Source organism: Ursus arctos, unplaced genomic scaffold (genome assembly GCF_023065955.2).
Source record: "Ursus arctos isolate Adak ecotype North America unplaced genomic scaffold, UrsArc2.0 scaffold_11, whole genome shotgun sequence".
Lineage (NCBI taxonomy): Eukaryota > Metazoa > Chordata > Mammalia > Carnivora > Ursidae > Ursus > Ursus arctos.
The window spans coordinates 39895110-39917745 of record NW_026622775.1 but is presented as its reverse complement, the minus strand read 5'-3'; the positions used below and the strand labels follow the sequence as shown (position 1 = coordinate 39917745).

General features: G+C 41.0%; 1 protein-coding gene across 8 annotated transcripts in view; it reads right to left on the bottom strand.

Moving 5' to 3' along the window:
• FHIP1A (FHF complex subunit HOOK interacting protein 1A) overlaps positions 1–22636 on the bottom strand; it is a 241752-nt gene that overhangs the window by 151066 nt on the left and 68050 nt on the right. The window contains exon 4 of one of the 8 annotated variants that reach the window (XM_057310119.1): positions 10341–10455. The exons of the other annotated variants lie outside the window; for them this stretch is intronic. The gene's annotated coding sequence lies outside the window, so the exon portion shown is untranslated. The remainder of the gene's footprint in view (positions 1–10340; positions 10456–22636) is intronic. 8 annotated transcript variants of the gene reach the window in all.

Sequence of the window (22636 nt, the reverse complement as noted above, 5' to 3'; positions counted from 1 at the left end):
GTAACTAATGAATCATCGAGCCTTACATCGGAAACCGAGGATGTACTGTATGGTGACTAACATAATATAATAAAAAATCATTAAAAAAAAAAAAGATTCTCTCTCTCTCCCTCTCTCTAAAAAGGAAGGAAGGAAGGAAGGAAGGAAGGAAGGAAGGAAGGAAGGAAGGAAGGGAGGAAGGAAGGGAGGGGAGGAAGGAAGGGAGGAGAGGGAGGGAAGAAGCATATCTATAGATAAAACTGCATTCCCCTTCTGTGTAGACCCACCATTTGGGTAATACTATTTAAGATAAATTCTTTAACTTTTCTTACAAGATATCATCTCATTTTTCAGTCAATGATTTGAAATTACAGCACTTATCAGAAACCTTAATCTAAAGTTACCTACTGTCCAGTTCCTTCTTTAGACTAGGGGAAATTACTAATACTTGAAAAGACTAGTCTCTGGTATAACTAACTGATTTCTCCATTTTATCATATACTTTTATCCTTTAATGGATCAATTGTATGTATTGTGTTTCATTGTCAGTTTCAAATCCATTTTGAAAATAAGCAAAGTAAACCAGACAATGAAAGAGTAACTCAATGGTCATTACTTCCTTCCTTTCTCCCTTTCCACCTCCTCCTTCACCATTAGGAGCTCAGTGTGTACAAGTTTTTACTTAACAGGCACAATCTTCTCTAGCTGTATCTTAGGAGATACACAACAGTGCTGAAGAACAACATGAACGTGATGAGATTAACCAACACTTCTAAATAACACATGAGTCAGTCAGAGTTAAGATGGCGGAGGAGTAGGGGACCCTTTTTCAGCCGGTCCCCTGAGTCGAGCTGGATAGGTACCAGACCAGCCTAAATAACCACGGAATCAGCCTGAGACGCAGGATGACGCATCTGGATCTCTACAAATGAACACCTCCAGCGCTGAGTATTGAGGTACGAAGAGGGGAGCTGTAAACAGTGCACGGATATCGGAAGATAAACGGAAGGGGGAGGGAGCCGCCGCGTTTGGGTGCCGGGAAGCGGCAGCCACCTGCACGGGGGAGCGGGCGGACACACAGAGGGCACCCGCGAGAGAGCGGACTGAGACCGGTGAGCCGTGAACGCGCACCACCAGGCATCTCCCGGAACACCAGAATCCCGGTGTGCTCACGGGATCCAGACTGAGACCGGGAGCTCCCGGAGCGCGCGCGGGGCGGCTGGCGGCTGGCGGGCCACCTGCACGGGGGAGCGGGCGGACTCGCGGTCGGCACCCGTGAAACAGCAGACTGAGACCCTGAACCGGGTGCGCGCGCCACCAGGCTTCTCACGAAACTCCGGAATCGAGGTGTGCTCACCGGGCATAGACTGAGACCGGGAGACCCGGGAGCACGCGGGGCGGCCGGTGGCTGGCGGCATTAGAAACACAAAGGACAGAGACGCACCGGCCCTGGAAGTGAGGGCAGGGACGCCGAGTTGGTGTGCACATCCCGGGACGCCGCAGGGTTGAGCAGCACCAACAGTAACAGAGTTAAAGTGGCCAGAACATCAGTGGAGAACGGGCCGCAATCCCTCTGTTCTGTGACAATGCAGCCTCTGCTGCTCTGACCCTCAGAAGAGGCATAGCCGGCCGCCAGGGAAAGCCGCCAGAGAACAAAAGCCTGGAAATACCGGCTCAGAGAGTGCCCATTCCCATCCCCCCTCGCAGGGGACACGGAGACTCTACCCAAACAGGGTTGCCTGAGTATCGGCGCGGCAGGCCCCTCCCCCAGAACACAGAAGGCAGGCTGAAAAATCAAGAAGCCCACAACCGGAGGCGCCTGGGTGGCGCCGTCACTGAGCGCCTGTCTTCGGCTTAGGGCGTGATCCCGGCGTTCCGGAAAGGAGTCCCTCATCGGGCTCCTCCGCTGGGAGCCTGCTTCTTCCTCTCTCACTCCCCTGCTTCTGTTTCGTTCTTGCTGACAGTCTGTCTCCCTCTCTCAGATAAGTAAATAAATAAAATCTTTAAAGAAGAAGCCCACATCTCTAAGATCCCTATAAAACAAGGGGCATGGCCTGGGACCCAGTCAATAATTTGGGCTCTGGAAACCCCGCAACCTCTCTTCATCAGAATGACAAGAAGGAGAAGCCCCCCCCAGCAAAGAAAAGACAGTGAGTCAGTGGCCTCTGCCACAGAAGTAACGGATATGGATGTAACCAAATTATCAGAAATGGAATTCAGAGTAACAATGGTCAAGATAATGAGTAGACTTGAAAAAAGTATTCAGGAAAATATTACTGAGAATATACAATCCCTAAGGGCGGAAATGAGAGCGAATTTGACAGAAATTAAAAATTCTATGAGCCAAATGCAGGCAAAACTAGAGGCTCTGACGGCCAGGGTCACGGAAGCGGAGGAAAGGGTTAGTGAATTGGAGGATGGGTTAATAGAGGAAAAAATAAAAATAGAAGATGGTCTTAAAAAAATCCACGCCCACGAATGTTGGCTACGGGAGATTACTGACTCAACGAAACGATCCAATGTTAGAATCATCGGCATCCCCGAGGGGGTGGAGAAAAACAGAGGTCTAGAAGAGATATTTGAACAAATTGTAGCTGAAAACTTCCCTAATCTAGCAAGGGAAACAAAAATTCGTGTCCAAGAGGCAGAGAGGACCCCTCCCAAGCTCAACCATGACAGACCTACACCACGTCACATCATAATGCAATTCGCAAATATGAGATCCAAGGATACAGTATTGAAAGCGGCCAGGGCAAAGAAATTTCTCACGTACCAAGGCAAAGGCATCAGAATTACATCAGACCTGTCTACACAGACCTGGAATGAGAGAAAGGGTTGGGGGAGCATTTTTAAAGCTCTTTCAGAGAAAAACATGCAGCCAAGGATCCTTTATCCAGCAAGGCTGTCATTCAGAATTGATGGAGAAATAAAGACATTTCAGAATCGACAGTCACTAGCCAATTTCGTAACCACGAAACCAGCCCTACAGGAGGTATTACGGGGGGTTCTATAAAAGTAAAAAGGCCCCAAGAGTGATACAAAACAGAAAGTCACAGCCAATACAAACAAAGACTTTACTGACAACATGGCAGAATTAAAAGCATATCTCTCAGTACTCAGCCTGAACATTAATGGTTTAAATTCTGGTTTCAAACGCCACAGGGTTGCAGATTGGATAAAAAGAAATGACCCATCCATTTGCTGTCTACAAGAGACTCATTTCGAACCCAAAGATGCATTCAGACTGAGAGTAAGGGGATGGAGTACCATCTTTCACGCAAATGGACCTCAAAAGAAAGCTGGGGTAGCAATTCTCATATCAGATAAATTGGATTTTAAACTACAGACTATAGTTAGAGATGCAGAAGGGCACTATATTATTCTTAAAGGAAGTATTCAACAAGTGGATATGACAATTATAAATATATATGCCCCCAACAGGGGAGCAGCAAGATACACAAGCCAACTCTTAACCAGAATAAAGAGACATATAGATAAAAATACATTAATAGTAGGGGACCTCAACACTCCACTCTCAGAAATAGACAGAACACCCTGGCAAAAACTAAGCAAAGAATCAAAGGCTTTGAATGCCATACTCGACGAGTTGGACCTCTTAGATATATATAGAACACTACACCCCAGAACCAAAGAATACTCATTCTATTCTAATGCCCATGGAACATTCTCAAGAATAGACCATGTTCTGGGACACAAAACAGGTCTCAGCCGATACCAAAAGATTGAAATTATCCCCTGCATATTCTCAGACCACAACGCTCTGAAATTGGAACTCAACCACAAGGAAAAATTTGGAAGAAACTCAAACACTTGGAGACTAAGAACCATCCTGCTCAGGAATGACTCGATAAACCAGGAAATCAAAAATCAAATTAAACAATTTATGGAGACCAATGAGAATGAAAATACAACAGTCCAAAACCTATGGGATACTGCAAAGGCAGTCCTAAGGGGGAAATACATAGCCATCCAAGCCTCACTCAAAAGAATAGAAAAATCTAAAATGCAGTTTTTATATTCTCACCTCAAGAAGCTGGAACAGCAACAGAGGGACAGGCCTAATCCACGCACAAGGAAGCAGTTGACCAAAATTAAAGCTGAAATCAATCAAGCAGAAACCAGAAGTACAGTAGAGCAGATCAACAGGACTAGAAGCTGGTTCTTGGAGAGAATCAATAAAATTGACAGACCACTGGCAAGACTTATCCAAAAGAAAAGAGAAAGGACCCAGATTATTAAAATTATGAATGAAAAAGGAGAGGTCACGACGAACACCATTGAAATTGGAAGGATTATTAGAAATTTTTATCAACAGCTATATGCCAATAAACTAAGCAATCTGGAAGAGATGGAATCCTTCCTGGAAACCTATAAACTACCAAGATTGAAAAAGGAAGAAATTGATTTCTTAAACAGGCCAATTAATTATGAAGAAATTGAGTCAGTGATAAACAACCTTCCAAATAACAAAACTCCAGGCCCGGACGGTTTTCCTGGGGAATTCTACCAAACATTCAAAGAAGAAATAATACCTATTCTCCTAAAGCTATTTCAAAAAATAGAAACAGAGGAAAGCTACCAAACTCATTCTATGAGGCCAATATTACCTTGATCCCCAAACCAGGCAAAGACCCCCTCAAAAAGGAGAATTACAGACCGATTTCCCTAATGAATATGGACGCCAAAATCCTCAACAAGATACTTGCTAATAGAATCCAACAGTTCATTAAAAGGATTATCCACCACGATCAAGTGGGATTCATACCTGGGATGCAAGCGTGGTTCAATATTCGCAAATCAATCAGCGTGATACATCATATCAACAAGAAAAGACTCAAGAACCATATGATCCTCTCAATCGATGCCGAAAAAGCATTTGACAAAATACAGCATCCTTTCCTGATTAAAACCCTTCAGAGTGTAGGAATAGAAGGTACATTTCTCAATCTCATAAAAGCCATCTATGAAAAGCCTACTGCAAATATTATTCTCAATGGGGAAAAGCTGGAAGCCTTTCCCTTAAGATCAGGAACACGACAAGGATGCCCACTCTCGCCACTATTATTCAACATAGTACTAGAAGTCCTTGCAACAGCAATCAGACAACAAAAAGGGATCAAAGGTATTCAAATCGGCAAAGAAGAAGTCAAAATGTCTCTCTTCGCAGACGACATGATACTCTATATGGAAAACCCAAAAGAAGCCACTCCCAAACTATTAGAAGTTATAGAGCAATTCAGTAACGTGGCGGGATACAAAATCAATGCTCAGAAATCAGTTGCATTTCTGTACACGAATAACGAGAACGAAGAAAGAGAAATCAGGGAATCCATCCCATTTACAATAGCACCAAAAACCATACGTTACCTTGGAATTAACTTAACCAGAGACGTAAAGGACCTTTATTCTAGAAACTATAAATCACTCTTAAAAGACATTGAGGAAGACATAAAAAGATGGAAAGATATTCCATGCTCATGGATCGGAAGAATTAACATAGTTAAAATGTCCATGCTACCCAGAGCAATCTACACTTTCAATGCTATCCCGATCAAAATACCGAGAACGTTTTTCAAAGAACTGGAACAAATAGTCCTTAAATTTGTATGGAACCAGAAAAGACCCCGAATCTCCAAGGAACTGTTGAAAAGGAAAAACAAAGCTGGGGGCATCACAATGCCAGATTTCGAGCTGTACTACAAAGCTGTGATCACAAAGACAGCATGGTACTGGCACAAAAACAGACACATAGACCAATGGAACAGAATAGAGAGCCCAGAAATGGACCCTCAGCTCTTTGGGCAACTAATATTTGATAAAGCAGGAAAAAACATCCGGTGGGAAAAAGACAGTCTCTTCAATAAATGGTGCTGGGAAAATTGGACAGCTACATGCAAAAGAATGAAACTTGACCACTATCTCACACCATACACAAAAATAAACTCCAAATGGATGAAAGACCTCGATGTGAGACAGGAATCCATCAAAATTCTAGAGGAGAACATAGGCAGCAACCTCTACGACATCAGCCAAAGCAACCTTTTTCATGACACATCCCCAAAGGCAAGAGAAACAAAAGACAAAATGAATTTATGGGACTTCATCAAGATTAAAAGTTTCTGCACATCCAAGGAAACAGTCAGAAAAACTAAGAGGCAGCCCACGGAATGGGAGAATATATTTGCAAATGACACTACAGATAAAGGACTGGTATCCAAGATCTACAAAGAACTTCTCAAACTCAATACACGAGAAACAAATAAACAAATCAAAAAATGGGCAGAAGATATGAACAGACACTTTTCCAATGAAGACATACAAATGGCTAACAGACACATGAAAAAATGTTCAAAATCATTAGCCATCAAGGAAATTCAAATCAAAACCACACTGAGATACCACCTTACGCCAGTTAGAATGGCAAAAATAGACAAGGCAAGAAACAACAATTGTTGGAGAGGATGTGGAGAAAGGGGATCCCTCCTACATTGTTGGTGGGAATGCAAGTTGGTACAGCCACTCTGGAAAACCGTGTGGAGGTCCCTTAAAAAGTTAAAAATTGAGCTACCCTATGATCCAGCCATTGCACTACTGGGTGTTTACCCCAAAGAGACAGACGTAGTGAAGAGAAGGGCCATATGCACCCCAATGTTCATAGCAGCAATGTCCACAATAGCTAAATCGTGGAAGGAGCCGAGATGCCCTGCAACAGATGACTGGATTAAGAAGTTGTGGTCCATATATACAATGGAATATTACTCAGCAATCAGAAAGAATGAGTTCTCAACATTTGCTACAACATGGACGGCACTGGAGGAGATAATGCTTAGTGAAATAAGTCAAGCAGAGAAAGACAACTATCATATGATTTCTCTCATCTATGGAACATAAGAACTAGGATGATCAGTAGGGGAAGAAAGGGATAAAGAAAGGGGGGGTAATCAGAAGGGGGAATGAAACATGAGAGACTATGGACTATGAGAAACAAACTGAGGGCTACAGAGGGGAGGGGGGTGGGGGAATGGGATAGACCGGTGATGGGTAGTAAGGAGGGCACATATTGCATGGTGCACTGGGTGTTATACACAACTAATGAATCATCGAGCCTTACATCGAAAACCGGGGATGTACTGTATGGTGACTAACATAATATAATAAAAAATCATTATTAATAAAATAAATAAATAAATAAATAAATAACACATGAGTCAAAGAAGAAATATCAAGAGAAATTTTTAAAATACTTTAAAGTAAATAAAAATAAAATCCAACTTATCAAAATCTGTGAGATGCAACAAAAGCAGTACTTCGAGAAAAATTTATAGCATCAAATGCGTATATTAGGGAAAAAAAGAAAGATCTAAAATCAGTAATATACACCTCTACCTTAAAAAAAAAACAGAAAAAGAAAAGCAAATTAAATTTTTTTAAAGATTTGTTATTTATTTGAGGGAGCGAGAGACAGCATGAGCAAAGGGGAGGAGCAGAGGGAGAGGGAGAAGCAGGCTCCCCGCTGAGCAGGATGCCATGTTGGGCTCCATCCCAGGATCCTGAGGTCATGACCCAAGCAGAAGTCAGATCCTTAATTGACCGAGCTGCCCAGGTACCCCAAGAAAAGTAAATTATTATCACCCAGATACCCCAAGAAAAGCAAATTACATCCAAGTAGGCAGAAGGAAAAAATAATAAAAATTAGAGCACAAATCTATGAAATTGAAAACAGAAAATCAACAGAGAAAATTAATGAAATCAAAAGCTGGTTCCTTACTAACATCTCAAAAACAGTGGAACTCTTAGCCAGATTAAGAAAAAAAGAAAGAGGACACAGATTATTAATATTAGAAATGAAAGAGGGACCATCACTGCTGATCCCATGAACATTAATAATAATAAAGGAATACTGTGAACTAGGCCCACAGATTTGATAACCTAGATGAAATGGACCAAGATCTTGAAAGACACAATCTAACCAAACTCATACAAAGAGAAATAGATCGTCTGAATAGGTCTCTATCCATTAAAGAAATTGAATCAATAATCTTCCAAAACAGATACACCAGGCCCAGACGGGTTCACCAGGTTCACCAAACATTTAAGGGAGAAGGTATATCAATTCTCTATAATCTCTTATAGAGAAGATAAAAGTAGAGAATTCTTCCTTAACCCATTCTATGAAGCCAGCATTACCGTAGTAGTAAAAACCAGACAAAGACATCACAAGAAAGGAAAACTGCAGACCAACATCTCTAACCGACATAGATACAAAAATGTTCAAGAAAATATTAGCAAGTCCAATTCAACAATCTATAAAATAGCATGTGGGACAGAAGGATGAGCAACAGGCCCGGGCTCAAAAGGCCTGGGTCTGAGATTCAGTCTGTCACATGCCATTTAATGTCACTGGGAGATCACTGAATCTTACTTTATCATCATTGACACCTGCCTATCGCCGGTATGGTATTAAATCGAATGGCGAAAAAAATGTGCAAAACCACGTCAAATGATACTGTTACTTCAAACCAGAAAGCACTCATTTAAAGAACGGCCAAAACGACAACCCGAGCGCCAAGAGTCAACAAGAGGAGTTCCCAGGATCAGAGCCATAGGTCCGATCTTGGCCCGGCTTCAAATTCACGCTGGTGTTCAGGGCAACAGACTGCAGCTCCAAGCCTCCGGAGGCACCTCAAGCATGCACAGGCCCCTGCACACCCTCAACAAACGCCCAGGAAAATGACTTAAGGATTTGGGTCCTACAGACAGTGGCAGGCACCACATGTCCCAGCACCAGCTAAGTACTTGACAACACTGCCATCCTACGCCTCTGAAGAGCTGCATTTATTTTCCACTAAGTGTGCTGGCAGCCTGCTTTACCGGAACCTATTACATAGCCACCAACGTATTCGAAACAGGGGGAAAACAGACACACACAAAAGAAATTCATTACCCACGGGATATGTCACAGTTAATGGTAATTAATCAAACTTTTTTCCCTTCGTGTAGAAAACCAGCCACATAAATAACCATATCGGGGATCAATGGAGCATCTGTTTCATCCTCCAAAAAAAAAAAAAAAAACAACTGGCAGAATGCTGCTCAGATTTCCTGGGATGCCTAAAGAAAACCATTTTCAGAGAAGGAGATATGTTTTCATTTGGGAAAAAAAATCTATAACTCTTCCCTAAATTTGTTTTCTACCATAATTACATCCTTTTATATATGTGTACAACACATATTAACACAGTGTGTACTTGGTTGTAAACATATATTTAAAAAATTGAAGCTAGTGCCAAAAAATGCAAAGATAAAGCTCAGGAATTTCCTTTGGTGTTTTAGGAAAGCAAATCTCATGTGTGAATGTTTCTGTGCATCTAAACAAAATAACTATACTTATAAAAAATGTCTATAATCTTCTGAACTCACATCTCCTGAACAAAATGAAGGAAAAATTGCCCCTTCCATAAATGGCCAATATATTCTGTCAATGCCCTAAATCTGGATGTTTCTACTGCCTATATTATTGCTACTATAACCCAAATTTAAATTCCACATATTCTGCTATCCCCTCCGAAACTAAACTCCCTATGCATCTTCATTCCTATGCTCTTCAGAAAATCAATATTTGCACAGTGATACTTACTTAGCCAAGTGCCATTTTAACCAACATCCGTCCCAGATACCCAGGGGGCAGCAGGAGGACTTTTCAGTACCTCGGCAACTTTGGCCAGCTAAAGATACCTCAAACATAAAAGCTATATACTACTATGTCTATGGGGAGTTCCTTACTTGAAAAATATACACTTTAACACTGCCAACTGTTTAAGTTTCTCTGATTTAAGGTATTTCAAAGAAGAACGCTTAGACTTTTCTTTCTGGAAATGTCTGAACACATGCCTCTGAATTCCCTAAAAATATATCTGACTAGATTAGGTCATAACTCCAAGACTACAATAAACACTACTAATAATAGCGAAGGTTTCAATAGCACTTCCAATGTGGTCTGCACTGTTTTAAGTGCCTTACACATAAACTAATAAAGGCATTCCTCCGAAATATCGTGGGTCCGGTTCCAAACCACTGCATTAAAGTTAATGTCACAATAAAGCGAGTCAAATGAACTTTTTGGTTTCCCGGTGCATATAAAAGTTATGTTTACGCTATACTGTAGTCTGTTAAGTGTGCAACAGCATTACGTCCAAAAGAATCAATGTACCCATCTTAATTTAAAAATACTTCCTTGATAAAAAATGCTAACCATCATCTGAGCTTCCAGTGAGTCATAATTGCTGATCCCAGATCATCATAACAAATATAATAATGAAGAAGCTTGACATGAGAATTACCAAAATGGGGCACAGAGACGTGAAGTAAGCAGATGCCACTGGAAAAGTTGGTGCGGACAGACTAGCTTGATGGCAGGGTTGCCGCAAACCTTCAATTTGTAAATAACACAGTTATCTGTGAAGAGCAATAAAACGAAGCACAGTTAAACAAGATATGTCTGAATGGTCCTTACAACAAGCTGAGGGGTAGGCATACTATTATTTTCCCTGTCTTACAGCTGAGGAAACTGAGGCAGAGAGAGGTGAAGTAGCTTGCCCCAGGTGACAAGGACCAGAGGCAGGATTCGAACCCAGGCAGGCAGGCTCCAAAATCCGTATGCTTCGGTTTAGATTACACAGTATTTCTCAGGAGAGATTAGCAGATTAAATTTTTTTAATGGACGGATTTTATTTGAAGAGAATAGCTGATCTTGATCTAGTCCGGGGGAAAAAAAGATTTTTTGAATAACAAATAGTAAATTAGGAGGTTCCGCCTCATTACTTCCCTGATCGTTGCCTTCTTTTACTGAGTTGCTAGTACATTAAAATGGTCCTCTTGGGGCCCAGAAAACAAAAAGGGGCCGCAAAGTCCGCTAGGCTGCAAATGAGCGATCTCTACGTGCTCCCCTCCTCTCTCTGCACAAACGTTACAGTTTCCCCATGTCCTTCTGGACATCTTCTGTGTGGGCAATCCCAAGTCATTAAAACAGTCTCTAATAATGTCCTAATAGTATCCGCAACGTCTCTAAGGGAAGATTCTCCCAGACAACCGCGGAAGACCTATAAACAGGAGCAGGGTCTGCTCTGTGACTTCCAATCATCAGAATGAAAGGTTTCCAGAAGAAAATGGGAGGGGGGATGAGAATCCGGGTGGAGAATGGGGGGAAATGCAGAGAGAGGTTCTAATCAGCGTGCATCAGGGCTTTGTGGCCATTTTATAACTATGTTTATTTTATGAAGTCATATATCAGAACCCAGTCAGCAATAACGTGGTCAAGGAAAATGAGGTTGTTAAAGAAAATGAGAAGCATGAGAGACTATGGACTCTGGGAAACAAACTGAGGGCTTCAGAGGGGAGGGGGGTGGGGAAATGGGATAGACTGGTGATGGGTAGTAAGGAGGGCACGTATTGCATGGTGCACTAGGTGTTATACGCAACTAATGAATCATCGAACTTTGCATCAGAAACCAGGGATGTACTGTATGGTGACTAACATAATATAATAAAAAAACATTTAAAAAAAAAAGAAGAAGAAAAGAAAATGAGAGATACAGATAATCTGAACCATCCGCTAGAAGGGTTCAGTTGAGCAGGCTGGACTTGTACTGGGCAGGATTGGCTTCATGTGGGAAAGAGAGAAGCTCAGACCAGTAGGTAAACCACAGGATCCACGGTTTCAGCCCAGAGAAGGCAGCAACGCCACATGGATTGAACAGGTCCCAGGGCTCCAAGTCTTCGGGAACAAGCAGGCCAAAGAAAAGGGAGCCTGGGACACACATAGTTAAGATCTTGTCAAGTTACAGCTTTTGTCTTTCACTTTCTCTTGCCTCTCACTCACCAATGAAGATTTCTAAGCTTCTCAACTTCTACCCCAAAATACAGAAAGGCATCTCCAGACCTTCTGCGCACACTTGTTCTCTTCATCCACACTTCTAAATGAGAGCCAGGAAAGATACAGTAATCACTTCTATTTATTGCTTAATAACCATCTAAACGTGTTTTAACAAGTTCCTACATTGGCCTTTTAGCATTTTACTTTGAGTTGAAGATTCCAAGGTTCTCTCTTTTAAGGAAGATGCCAATGTGTAGAAAAATACTGGAGACAAAGAGAGGTAAATAATGAAATACCCCTAGACAGAGTCAACCTTATTTCATTCTTAAGGATACCCAGGGACTAGAGCCAAGGCCAAACATCATGGCCACGCCTATCCACACGGAACCTCCTCTACCCTGGAAATGTAGTTGTGGTAATATATCTTTACACCCGGACTCCTCCAAGTCCTGAAACGACTATTCCCTAAGTGTGTGTTTGTGTTGGCTGGTCCTTCCTCCCTAGAAAACGGGAACCCCAAGGGAAATGGAGCTTGCTGCATTCATTCCACAGAGGTGGTCCCTGAATTCATGCATGTACCAAACATTACTATAGCCCAGGATTTCTAAACCTCAAAACTACTGACATTGCTAAAGTGAAAATATTCTGACACTTGTCAAACCAGTAAGGAAGATTTTACTCAGGACTATTACAATAGGTGTCAAGACTATAGAAAGAGAGGAGAGAAATCAGGGTCAACTCCAAATACAGAAAAGACTACCGGCAATTTCTGTCAACCAACAAGCAGAGTGAGGGAGTCGGCAGACGGAAAATGACTAAGACAAGTCAGCAAGGATGGAGGATTCTTACTAAACTGATCTAACAGGATTCTTGCTGAATGCAAGCCAGGGTGATCAGATATGAAGAACAAGGGAATTTTCACTAAACTGGCTCAGCAGAATTCTTGCCAAAAGTGAGTTAGGAAGGCCAAAAACAGGATGGGAGCCAAGGGTGAGACCCAGTCAACAAGAAGACTCAGAGGAGCTTAACTAAAGTTTGGGCAAGGACAGTGTCTTTGTCCACATTTTGGATCAGTCAATTCTTCGTCTTGAGGGGCCATTCCATGCATTGTAGGATGTTTAGCAATATCTCTGGCCTCTACCCACTAACTGCCAATAGCATCTGCACCCCCCCCCCCACGGTTGTGGCCACCAAAAATGTCTTGAGACATTGCCAAATGTTCCCTGGTGGCAAAACTGCCTCTGGTTGAAAACTACTACTTTAGACCAAGGGTTGAAAATTTACAGTAAATATAAATAAATAAATCTTTAGGCTTTGCAGGATACATACACAGTTGATCCTTGAACAACACAGATTTGAACTACATGGGTCAACTTATATGTGCTTTTTTCCCCAATAAATACGGCACTATAACTGTATTTTCCTTGATTTTCTTAATAACATTCTCTTTTGTCTAACTTTAAGAACACAGTATATAATATATAGAACATACAAAATGTGTGCTAATCATCTGTTTATGTGATCAGTAAGGCTTCTGGTCAACTATTAGTAGTAAAGGTTTTAGAGAGTCAAAAGTTACCCACAGATTTTCTACTAAGCAGGGAGGTCTGTCCCCCTAACTCCATATGTTGTTCATGGTTCGACTGTATGCTCTCTATACTTATTCCTGGTTTTGGTTTCGGTGTTTTAGAGAGAAAGAGTGTGCATGAGTTGGGGGGAGCAGAGGGAGAGTCAGAGAGAGAATCTTAAGCAGGATCCATGCCCAGCATGGAGACCCACGTGAGGCTGGATCTCACAACCCTGAGATTATGACCTGAGCTGAAATCAAGAGTCAGATGCTTAACCAACTGAGCCACCCAGGAGCCCCCTGTCTTTTTTTTTTTTTTCCAACCATTTAAAAATCCATAAACTATTCTCAGCAGGTAGATTATTTAAAAACAAAAACAAAAAATAAAAAAACCACGCAGCAGGCCAGATTTGGTCCATGGGCCATGGCTTGCCAAACTCTACTTGCCAAACTACCATCTTTTCAAAAACATATAGACAGTATACAGATAGTATAATACTTATAGAGTCTTCATAACACTCTATCAATATCATATTCTCAATTGATGGAAAACAGAATTGGGGCAAAATCTTGCAGCAGTCCACAGAATGTTTTTATATTAGAAAAGTATGCTCATTCTCAACAGCCTGTAGAAAACTACCCAAAAAACATTCCCACAAGTCTGCCCTTTCCTGGCCAAACATAATCTAACCTTCACGTTCCCATCCCTAGGTCCCCAAATCCCCAACTATATAGTGTTGATTTAGAAGTTCGTTTTTGTTGCTTTTTAACTGACACTACTTTGGTTTATATTTAACATGTTTTTCATACACCCTCTCCTCTAACATTCTGGAAGGCACCTTTAAATTAATCTGTTCCTGGCTACAGAGGTCACTGGGACACCTTGTCTTACTTAAGGATCACTTACATGAACCCATATGCTCCATAATCTTCATTTTTTGCCTCTAGAAACAAATATATACTCATATATTAATAGAATTGCCCTGGAAATGATGACAAGTTCAAAAGGACCCTAGGACTACACACGGGTTATACTCTAATCCTGCTACTGAATGTGAGAATTTAAGTTTTGGGGTGTTTTTGTTTCTAACAGCTACAACAAAAGCCACTGGGGAAAATAAAAAGACCCAGCAACTCCTGTTATTTCCATTTACTCACTTGTATTATGTGAGGTCTAAATTATTAGGAAGAGTAGAGAAAGGATCTCTAAACAAATTTAGGAAAGTATGGCTAACATGTAAAATTACAAAGTCTATAAGATACTTCTGCCACTGTTTACTCTTCTTTGATTAAAACATCAAAATATAACTTCACCTTTGATGCTGAGACCCCAAATAGTAAAGCAGCAGCTGATCATCAAAATAGAAGGCATGTTCTTTATATTCAACTGAATTCCTTTTTAAGTCATAAAAGCAATATATAGTCACTGCAAAGAAAGTATAGAAAATGAAGATAATAAAAATCACTCGAAGCACAAGAGATAAACTACTTTTAAAGCTTTAATACCTGGACACCTGAATAGCTCAGTTGGTTAAGTGTCTGCTTTTGACTCAGGTCAGGATCTCAGGGTCTTGGGATGGAGCCCCACGTCAGGCTCCCAGCTCAGTGGGGAGCCTGCTTCTGCCTCTCCCTGCCACTCATGCTCTCCCTCTTGCTATCTCTCTCTCTCTCTCTCAAAGAAATAAATAAAATCTTTAAAAAAAAAAAAGGTTTTAATATCTTCCTAGTCTTTATCCTATACTTTCTAATAATTCCATAAATTCTACAAAATCAGAAGCGTAAGTGTATATGTACACATTTGGCAAAAGAACTGGCAACACATATCAACAAATAAAGGATCCACATCTTTAATCTCTTCTGTTCATTCTTCTATAAATCTACCAGGAATCTAAACAGAATTATTACAAATGTCCTAAGTCTCTCATCAAAGAATATTTCTAATAGTGAAAAATTAGAACAAGTTGTGTTTAATAATAGAGAAGGATTAAATATATATGGCACATCCTTATAGTGCAATAAATGACAACTGTTAAAATTGGAATTTTTTAAAAGAATTTAAAGACTTGGGATCTAATCTTGATTTCTGCTCTTTCCCTTTAAAATTATATCCTAAGAATTTTCTCACATCATTAAATTATCAAAATTATCCAATTTATATAATTTAGATTTTAGATTTATAGAAAAGTAAAGAGAAGGAGATTAAAGATAGAAATTCCTTACTTCTTAATATCTCTTGCCAAATCTTTTGCTTAAATGTTCTTCTCCCATGTTCAGAAGATTGGGACATATCTCAATGAGACTTTAAGAAGGTATATACTCTCAAATCAATAAGTACAAATACCCACGAAAAAAAATATATTAGTTTAGATTTGTTTTACATACCTGTAATTAAGCCTCACAAAATATTCCAAAAGACTGCTGATTCTCTCCTTCCTTATTTTTTTAAAGATCTTATTTATTTATTTGAGAGAGAGAGACAGAGTGCACACACGCAGGAGAGGGGCAGAGGGGAATGGATAGAGGAGGAGGGAGAGGGACAAGCAGGCACTGCACTGAGTGAGGAGCCCCACGCAGGGCTCAGTCTCACAACCCTGAGATATGACCTGAGCTGAAATCAAGAGTCCAATGCTTAACTCACTGAGCCACAAGGCACCCCTTCCCACCTTTCCTATTAACAGAATCCCAATTTTATAGTAAGCAGCCAACATCTAAGGCAAAAACTGCATCTCCTAGCTTCCCTTGCAGCCAGAGGTGATACCGTGATACCATCTGACCAATGAGTATAAGGGTAAATCCGTGGAAGGCCTTTCAGGAAAGCCCCTCACCAAGGGGTGGGAACAAAAGGCAGACTGCTGCAAGCTCCCTCTTGCATTTTGACCTTTCTCTTCTTTCCTAGAATGAGGACCTAGAGATGGCTAGACTTCTGATACCAGATGGGAACATAGAGGCAAGGATCACACCCAAGAGAGTGAAACAGAAAGACAGACAGACCTGGGTCCCTCATAATCAAGAAACCACTCTACTGAGCCTGGATAGCCTAGGGCTAGACTTATTTTATGTGGAAGAAAAATAATTCCCTAATTTGTCTGAGGCATTGATTCTGGTACTTACTTATGGGTGAACCCAACCCTAACTGATATATCAACTTCTAGAGTTATTTTTAAAAGGTAAGATGCAGATGGAATTGGCAGAAATCAATTAGCTCATTTAAATACTTGTTTACTCTTTCATATAATCAATATCTACTGAAGAACTATACTGGGCAGTGGAAACACAGAAATAAATAATATATCTTACCATCTAAAAGAAGCAACTGAACAGACAATTAAAGCACAGTTTGATGAGGCACATGGTAGGGAAAGAATGGTATGCTACGGGAGCAGATAATAAAAAGCATTTAACCCAAATTATTGAAAGATAATGGCATCAGAGGTGGCTTTCCAGGTGATCTGAAATTTAAGTTGAGACCTGAAAATGGAAATGGTAGTGTTAACCAGGCAAATGAGGCAGTGAGGGAAGAGTATTCCAGGTGAAGGGAAGGGCATATGCAAAGGCCCAGAAGAAGAAGAGGGAACATGACATACTGTAGGGAGTGCAAACAGTCTACTATGCTAGAGCACAGAACTGGAGTGGAAACGGAGAGAGCCCTCTGCCTAGGAACTGCCCAAATTACCGACGCCAACCCTTTCTGTGCCAGACGAGCCTCTGAGTTTTTTATTGTTCGTGTATTGCTATAAAGAGAAATTAAGGACCGAGAGAGGCAAAAACAGAGATATCATTTGTCTTTTATTCTCTAACTTTCAATATGTCAGATACCACCCAGATACTACCCGCACCTTTCCAGCTTTCTGCCCTACAGTGAGATTCATCAAATGTCTGGAACATCCTTTCCTCAGGACTGGTGGGGCTTACTCAACAGTGAAGTGGAGTAGAAGACGATTCACCCAACACTAGCTGACTGACCATGGAGAGGTTAGGCTGGTGAGTGCAGAGAGTGTCATAACCAGATGACTACAAGGAAGAATAATACTCGGGCAATAATATAAAGAAAAGGATGGAAAGAGGACACGGGTTATAATATATGAGAGCAGGGGTGAGAGATGATGGAGGCCAGGACCAGAATACTTACAACAGAAAACAGAGAAGTGGATGTGTGCTTCTGAGAGAGATTTTGTAAGCGGGCTCCAGAGGACTGAGCAGACACGCAGGGGGAAAGAGGGGGAAGCAAAGGGTCATCCTAGATGGCTGGGCTACTGAGAGGAAGGCAGCAGAGCACAAGGATGAAGACCACATGCTCTGGGATTCCATCTCCACCAATTAACAGTTCTGTGACCTTGGGGAAGCTACTTAAGCCCCCGTGCTTGGGTTCCCACATTCCTTAATGGGAATAACAATAGAATCTACCTCAAAGGATTTTGTGAGAGTTACAGAAAGTCCTTAGAACAATGCCTGGCATGTAGGAAATGCTAGATAACTGTTAGCTACATTAAGGCTGATGGTGATGCCATTCACCAAGACAGGGACCATGAGAGGAGGCACAGATTTCAAGGGCGTAGAAAGAGGAGCTCCATTTTGGATATTTTAACCTGATCTGCCCGTGGGATGTCGAGCAGGCAGCTGACTGTACGGGACTAAAGCCAAGAGGGGAGTTCTGAGAGCCAGGTTCTACTCTGGAAAGGGTGGTATAAAGGGGACATTTGAGCAAGGCCTGGTGGGCACGCAGAAGTGGGCCCTGAGGAGAGAGCATATGAGTGAGATGTGGAGGAAAGGAAAGAATTCACAGTCCCTAGGGAACACCGATACTCAAAGAACAAAGGAAAAAAGACTGAGAAGGACCAGCCACTGAGACAAGAGGAAGACTCACAAAAAATAATTCTAACAAGGTTGTACCATAAAAATGGAAGAAACAAAAATATGAATGGCACTGGAGGGAAACAGAAATTTTTCCTCTACCCTTCTAGGTCCTTTTGGCTGGTCTAATAATTAAATTGATGCAAGACCGATTAACAGGAGAAAAACAAATTTCATTACATACATTCAGAAGCCCCATAAAATATGTGACCTACAGTCAGTTGGCCAATTGAGGCTTATATACCATCCTGAGCTAAGGAGAAGGGGCTGGAAGTCTTAGACTCTGAAGGGGAGAAAGACAATTTATAGAAAGATGGGAAGAGCTCATGTTTGGTAAACAAATGTTTTCCATGCCATGCAGAGACAGTAGGACACAGAAAGGAACTTGATCTCCAGGCCTCCCCCCCAGCTTACCACACCTAGACCATACCCTTGTAGTTATCTCCCGTGATAGTTCTCTTCCTAGACCAAGCCCTCTATATAAATTCTCTTAGGCAGCCAAGGGGGAGGTAAAAGCTCTTCCTGAGTCTTTTGGGCCTTGACTGAATTCAGCTCAAAGTAATCCACATGCCAAAGTGGCACATTTTAGGGAGGCTTGATCTGAACTCCTTCAAAAGTCAGATGACGGGAATGTATCACACACAGGGAATAAACTCAGAGATTAGAAATAAGGGGTAGGGACAAAAAGATCTCAATAAAATGCAGTAATCCCTGATGGCCAGTGTTTAAAGTTTATTTATTATTTTTATAAATTACCTAGAAGAACCACATAATAAAATCTCCATGTTTACAGGAGTGAGAAAGCTCTTTCAGTGAGCAAACTGCCTTACCAATGAGGATAAGCCTCGAAAAATCTCATAGCGTAATCTAAGTAGGCAAGAAAGAGTAAGATTTTTCAAGGAAAGAAGTCAGAACGTATTTTTCAATGAAAAATAATCCAAACTGCATTTCACAAGTAAAGTTCTGGCGAGGGCGCCAGGGTGGCTCAGTGGGTTAAGCATCTGCCTTTGGCTCAGGTCATAATCTCAGCGTCCTGGGATTGAGTCTCATGTCATCAGGCTCCCTGATCAGCAAGGAATCTGCTTCTCCCTTTCCCTCTGCCCCTTCCCCCGTTCATGCTACCGTGCTCACTCGCTCTCTCAAATAAATATATAAAATCTTAAAAAAAAAAAAAAAAAAAAAAAGTTCTGGCCCCCAAGCTTTCAATTACTGAACACCCCCCCAAAAAAAGCCATTTTAAATCATATCACTTTAGGAAGTGAAGGAAACTCATAGACATCCACTGGTTCAGATCGCAGATACGAGAACTTGCTAAAAAGCAGATCATGGGGTCATCCAAGACCTACTGAATCAGCACCTCAGGGTATGAGGTTAGAAAAATTTTACTGCTTTCTGAAATTTTTAAAATAAGCTCACCAGATAATTCATGTGCACACTAATATTTGAGAACCCTTGATTTACCCGATCAGGGGACCAAGGGCTTAAGACTGTGAATGGCTTGGACAACAGCACATAGCTAATGAGAGCGTCTAGAGCAATTCTCAAACTTTAATATGCATCAGAATCATCAGGAGGTTTTGTTAAATATAAATATTTGAGTTCTCAGATATTTACCTTCAGAGTTTCTGATTCAACCCAAGAATTTACATGTCTAACAAGTGTCCAGGTGAGGCAGCTGCTGCTCACCTGGGGACCACGCTTTGACAACCTCTGGTCTGCAACAGAGTCATTAGAGACTTTTCTCCGTGTACATCAATTTAATGCAGCCCTGAACCCTTAAAGACCGAGAAAAACCAATGTGTTTCAGGAATGATGTTGAAATGAAATAGAAAACATGACCAAACATAAATTACATACATTTATTCTAAGCCATTCTGGTAAATTGCAAGACACATACAGAGAAGATCCAAACTAAGCTAGAATGAAATTACAAGGGTCATGGAACATGTGAAGAAACAAAAATAGTTGAATAAATAAAAAGACCAAATCCACAAAAGAAAGTAAAGATAGATCATGATTTTAAAATCTATAAATTATGAAAAGGTACATGCAGAATGAAGACATTTCAGAATGATAACATCAGATAGCTGGTCTGATTATCTGTCAGAAGTCATCTTAAGTATCTTTCTGTTTTAGTTACTCAGGAAATCTAGCCCCAAACCAATCCTGAAGATTTTTTTTTTATTCAAAACCACTTTTGAAAATGGTTTCCCACTGGTCCCACACAAAGCCATGGGAGCCACAGAGAAACATTCTTCACTCACCGCCCCAATCCTGCATGACTCAGACATCCGGTATTACCTCAGAAAGACAGCATTCTAGCGCTACTCTAACTGCTACTCTTTTCTCATGCAGACAAGCCTTAACCCTGAAATACTATATTCAAATACGTAATTCTCTCAACAGCTCAGGATATCTGTAATTGCCTCGATCTGCCTGCTATTTGTCTCGCCGTTCTGAGAACACATCCAAAATCCGTACCAGATGAATTCCACTGACAGCATCTCCTCAGGCCCATCAGACACAATTTCTATCACATCGTCTCCAACTCCTTTCAAACCCATTTTCCATTTGTGGTACTTGCTGTGCTACCTTTAGTATCTGCAATCGTTTCCTCCGAAGAAAGTAATACACCTCAGGGTTCGATCCTTTTGTTATCCGTGTGATGCCTACACCCACCTAAGCTGTTTCCCCTTGCCCAGGCTCTCCTCCCAGTCACATATACTTGATTTTACATCTTTCCCACTCGGTGCCCAATACCCTCCTCACCTCCCAAAAATAACCTCACTTCTAAGGGTACAATATCTGGTTTTTGACCTTTTCAAAACCAGTGTAAATATCATTCTGTCAACACACATACTGCTTTTTACAGCCAAGAGGCAAAAATAGGTTCCGAATAACTTCTGCTACACAGACAGGTGAATGGTTTGAGCTGGCTAAAGGTTTTCCCCCAGGATTCATTACTGGTTAGTCGTTACCATGAAAAGTTTGTTTCTGTTTGTGTTTAGTTGAAACTAAAGCTCCCTAAAACATTAGAGGACCCTTCATTGGCCAGAGTTAACTCTAACAGGTCACAGACACACCACACACCCCCATACCTAAACACCAAAACTCAGAGTTTACCATAATGAAAGCCCAAATATAAGAAGTCACTGCCCACCAATTAACAAACATAAAATTTAAACACAGGCTCTATGCCAACCTACATTTATTAAGTCTTGGGATAAAGTGGGCTTCAAATCTATGCAATACCCTTTTGTTTCTGAAATACCTTCCCAATTACAAACAGAGGACTTTCTGGAAATTCCTATGTAGATACAACACAGCCATTTATGATCTTCTGCTTTTCTTTTCCTTTACCTAAACTGTCTTTAAAAGTATAAACTTCGCTGGGGCGCATCTGCCTTCGGCTCAGGCCATGATCTCAGGGTCCTGGGATCAAGCCCCGTGTTGGGCTCCCTGCTCAGTGGGGAGTCTGCTTCTGCATCTCCCCCCCCCCCATGCTCACCTGCTCGCTCTCTCTCTAAAATAAATAAAATCTTTAAAATAAAAAAGTATAAAGTTGGCTTCAACAAGGAGTGTTGGGAAACCAGATACTCACACACAAAGGAACGAAGTTGGACCCTTACTTTACACCATTTACAAAAATTAACTCAAAATGGATCAAAGACCTAAAATAACAGCTAAAACTATAAATCTCTTAGGAGAAAACACAGGGGGAAAGATTCATGACATTGATTTGCACAGGCAACAAAAGTGAAAATAGACATATTGAACTATGTCAAATTTTAAAACTTCGGTGCATCAAAGGACAGAGTGAAAGGGCAGCCCACAAAAAGGGAGAAAATAGGTGCGAGCCATGTATATGATAAAGGGCTAACATCAGAATATGCTAAAAAAAAAAAAACTACAAATTAACAACAAAAAGACATATGACCCGATTAAAAAATGTACAAAGGACTTGACTAAATATTTCTTCTAAAAAGGTACACATATGGCCAACAAGCACATGAAAAATCTTTAACATCGCTAATAATTAGGGAAATGAAAATCAAAACCGCAAGATACCACCTCATTCATACCCGTCAGGATGGCTGCTATCAAAAAAAAAACAAAACAAAACAACAACAACAACAACAAAAACCCAGTGTTGGTGAAGATGAGGAGAGACAGGGCTTCAAAAAGTCAAACATGGAAGTACCATTTGACCCAGCAATTCCACTTCTAGATATACACAGCCAAAATAACGGAAAGCGGGAACGCAAACGTATTTATACACCATATTTATTATGATGTACAGGCAGCATTATTTGCCACAGCCAAAAAGTTGAAGCAACTCGAAAGTC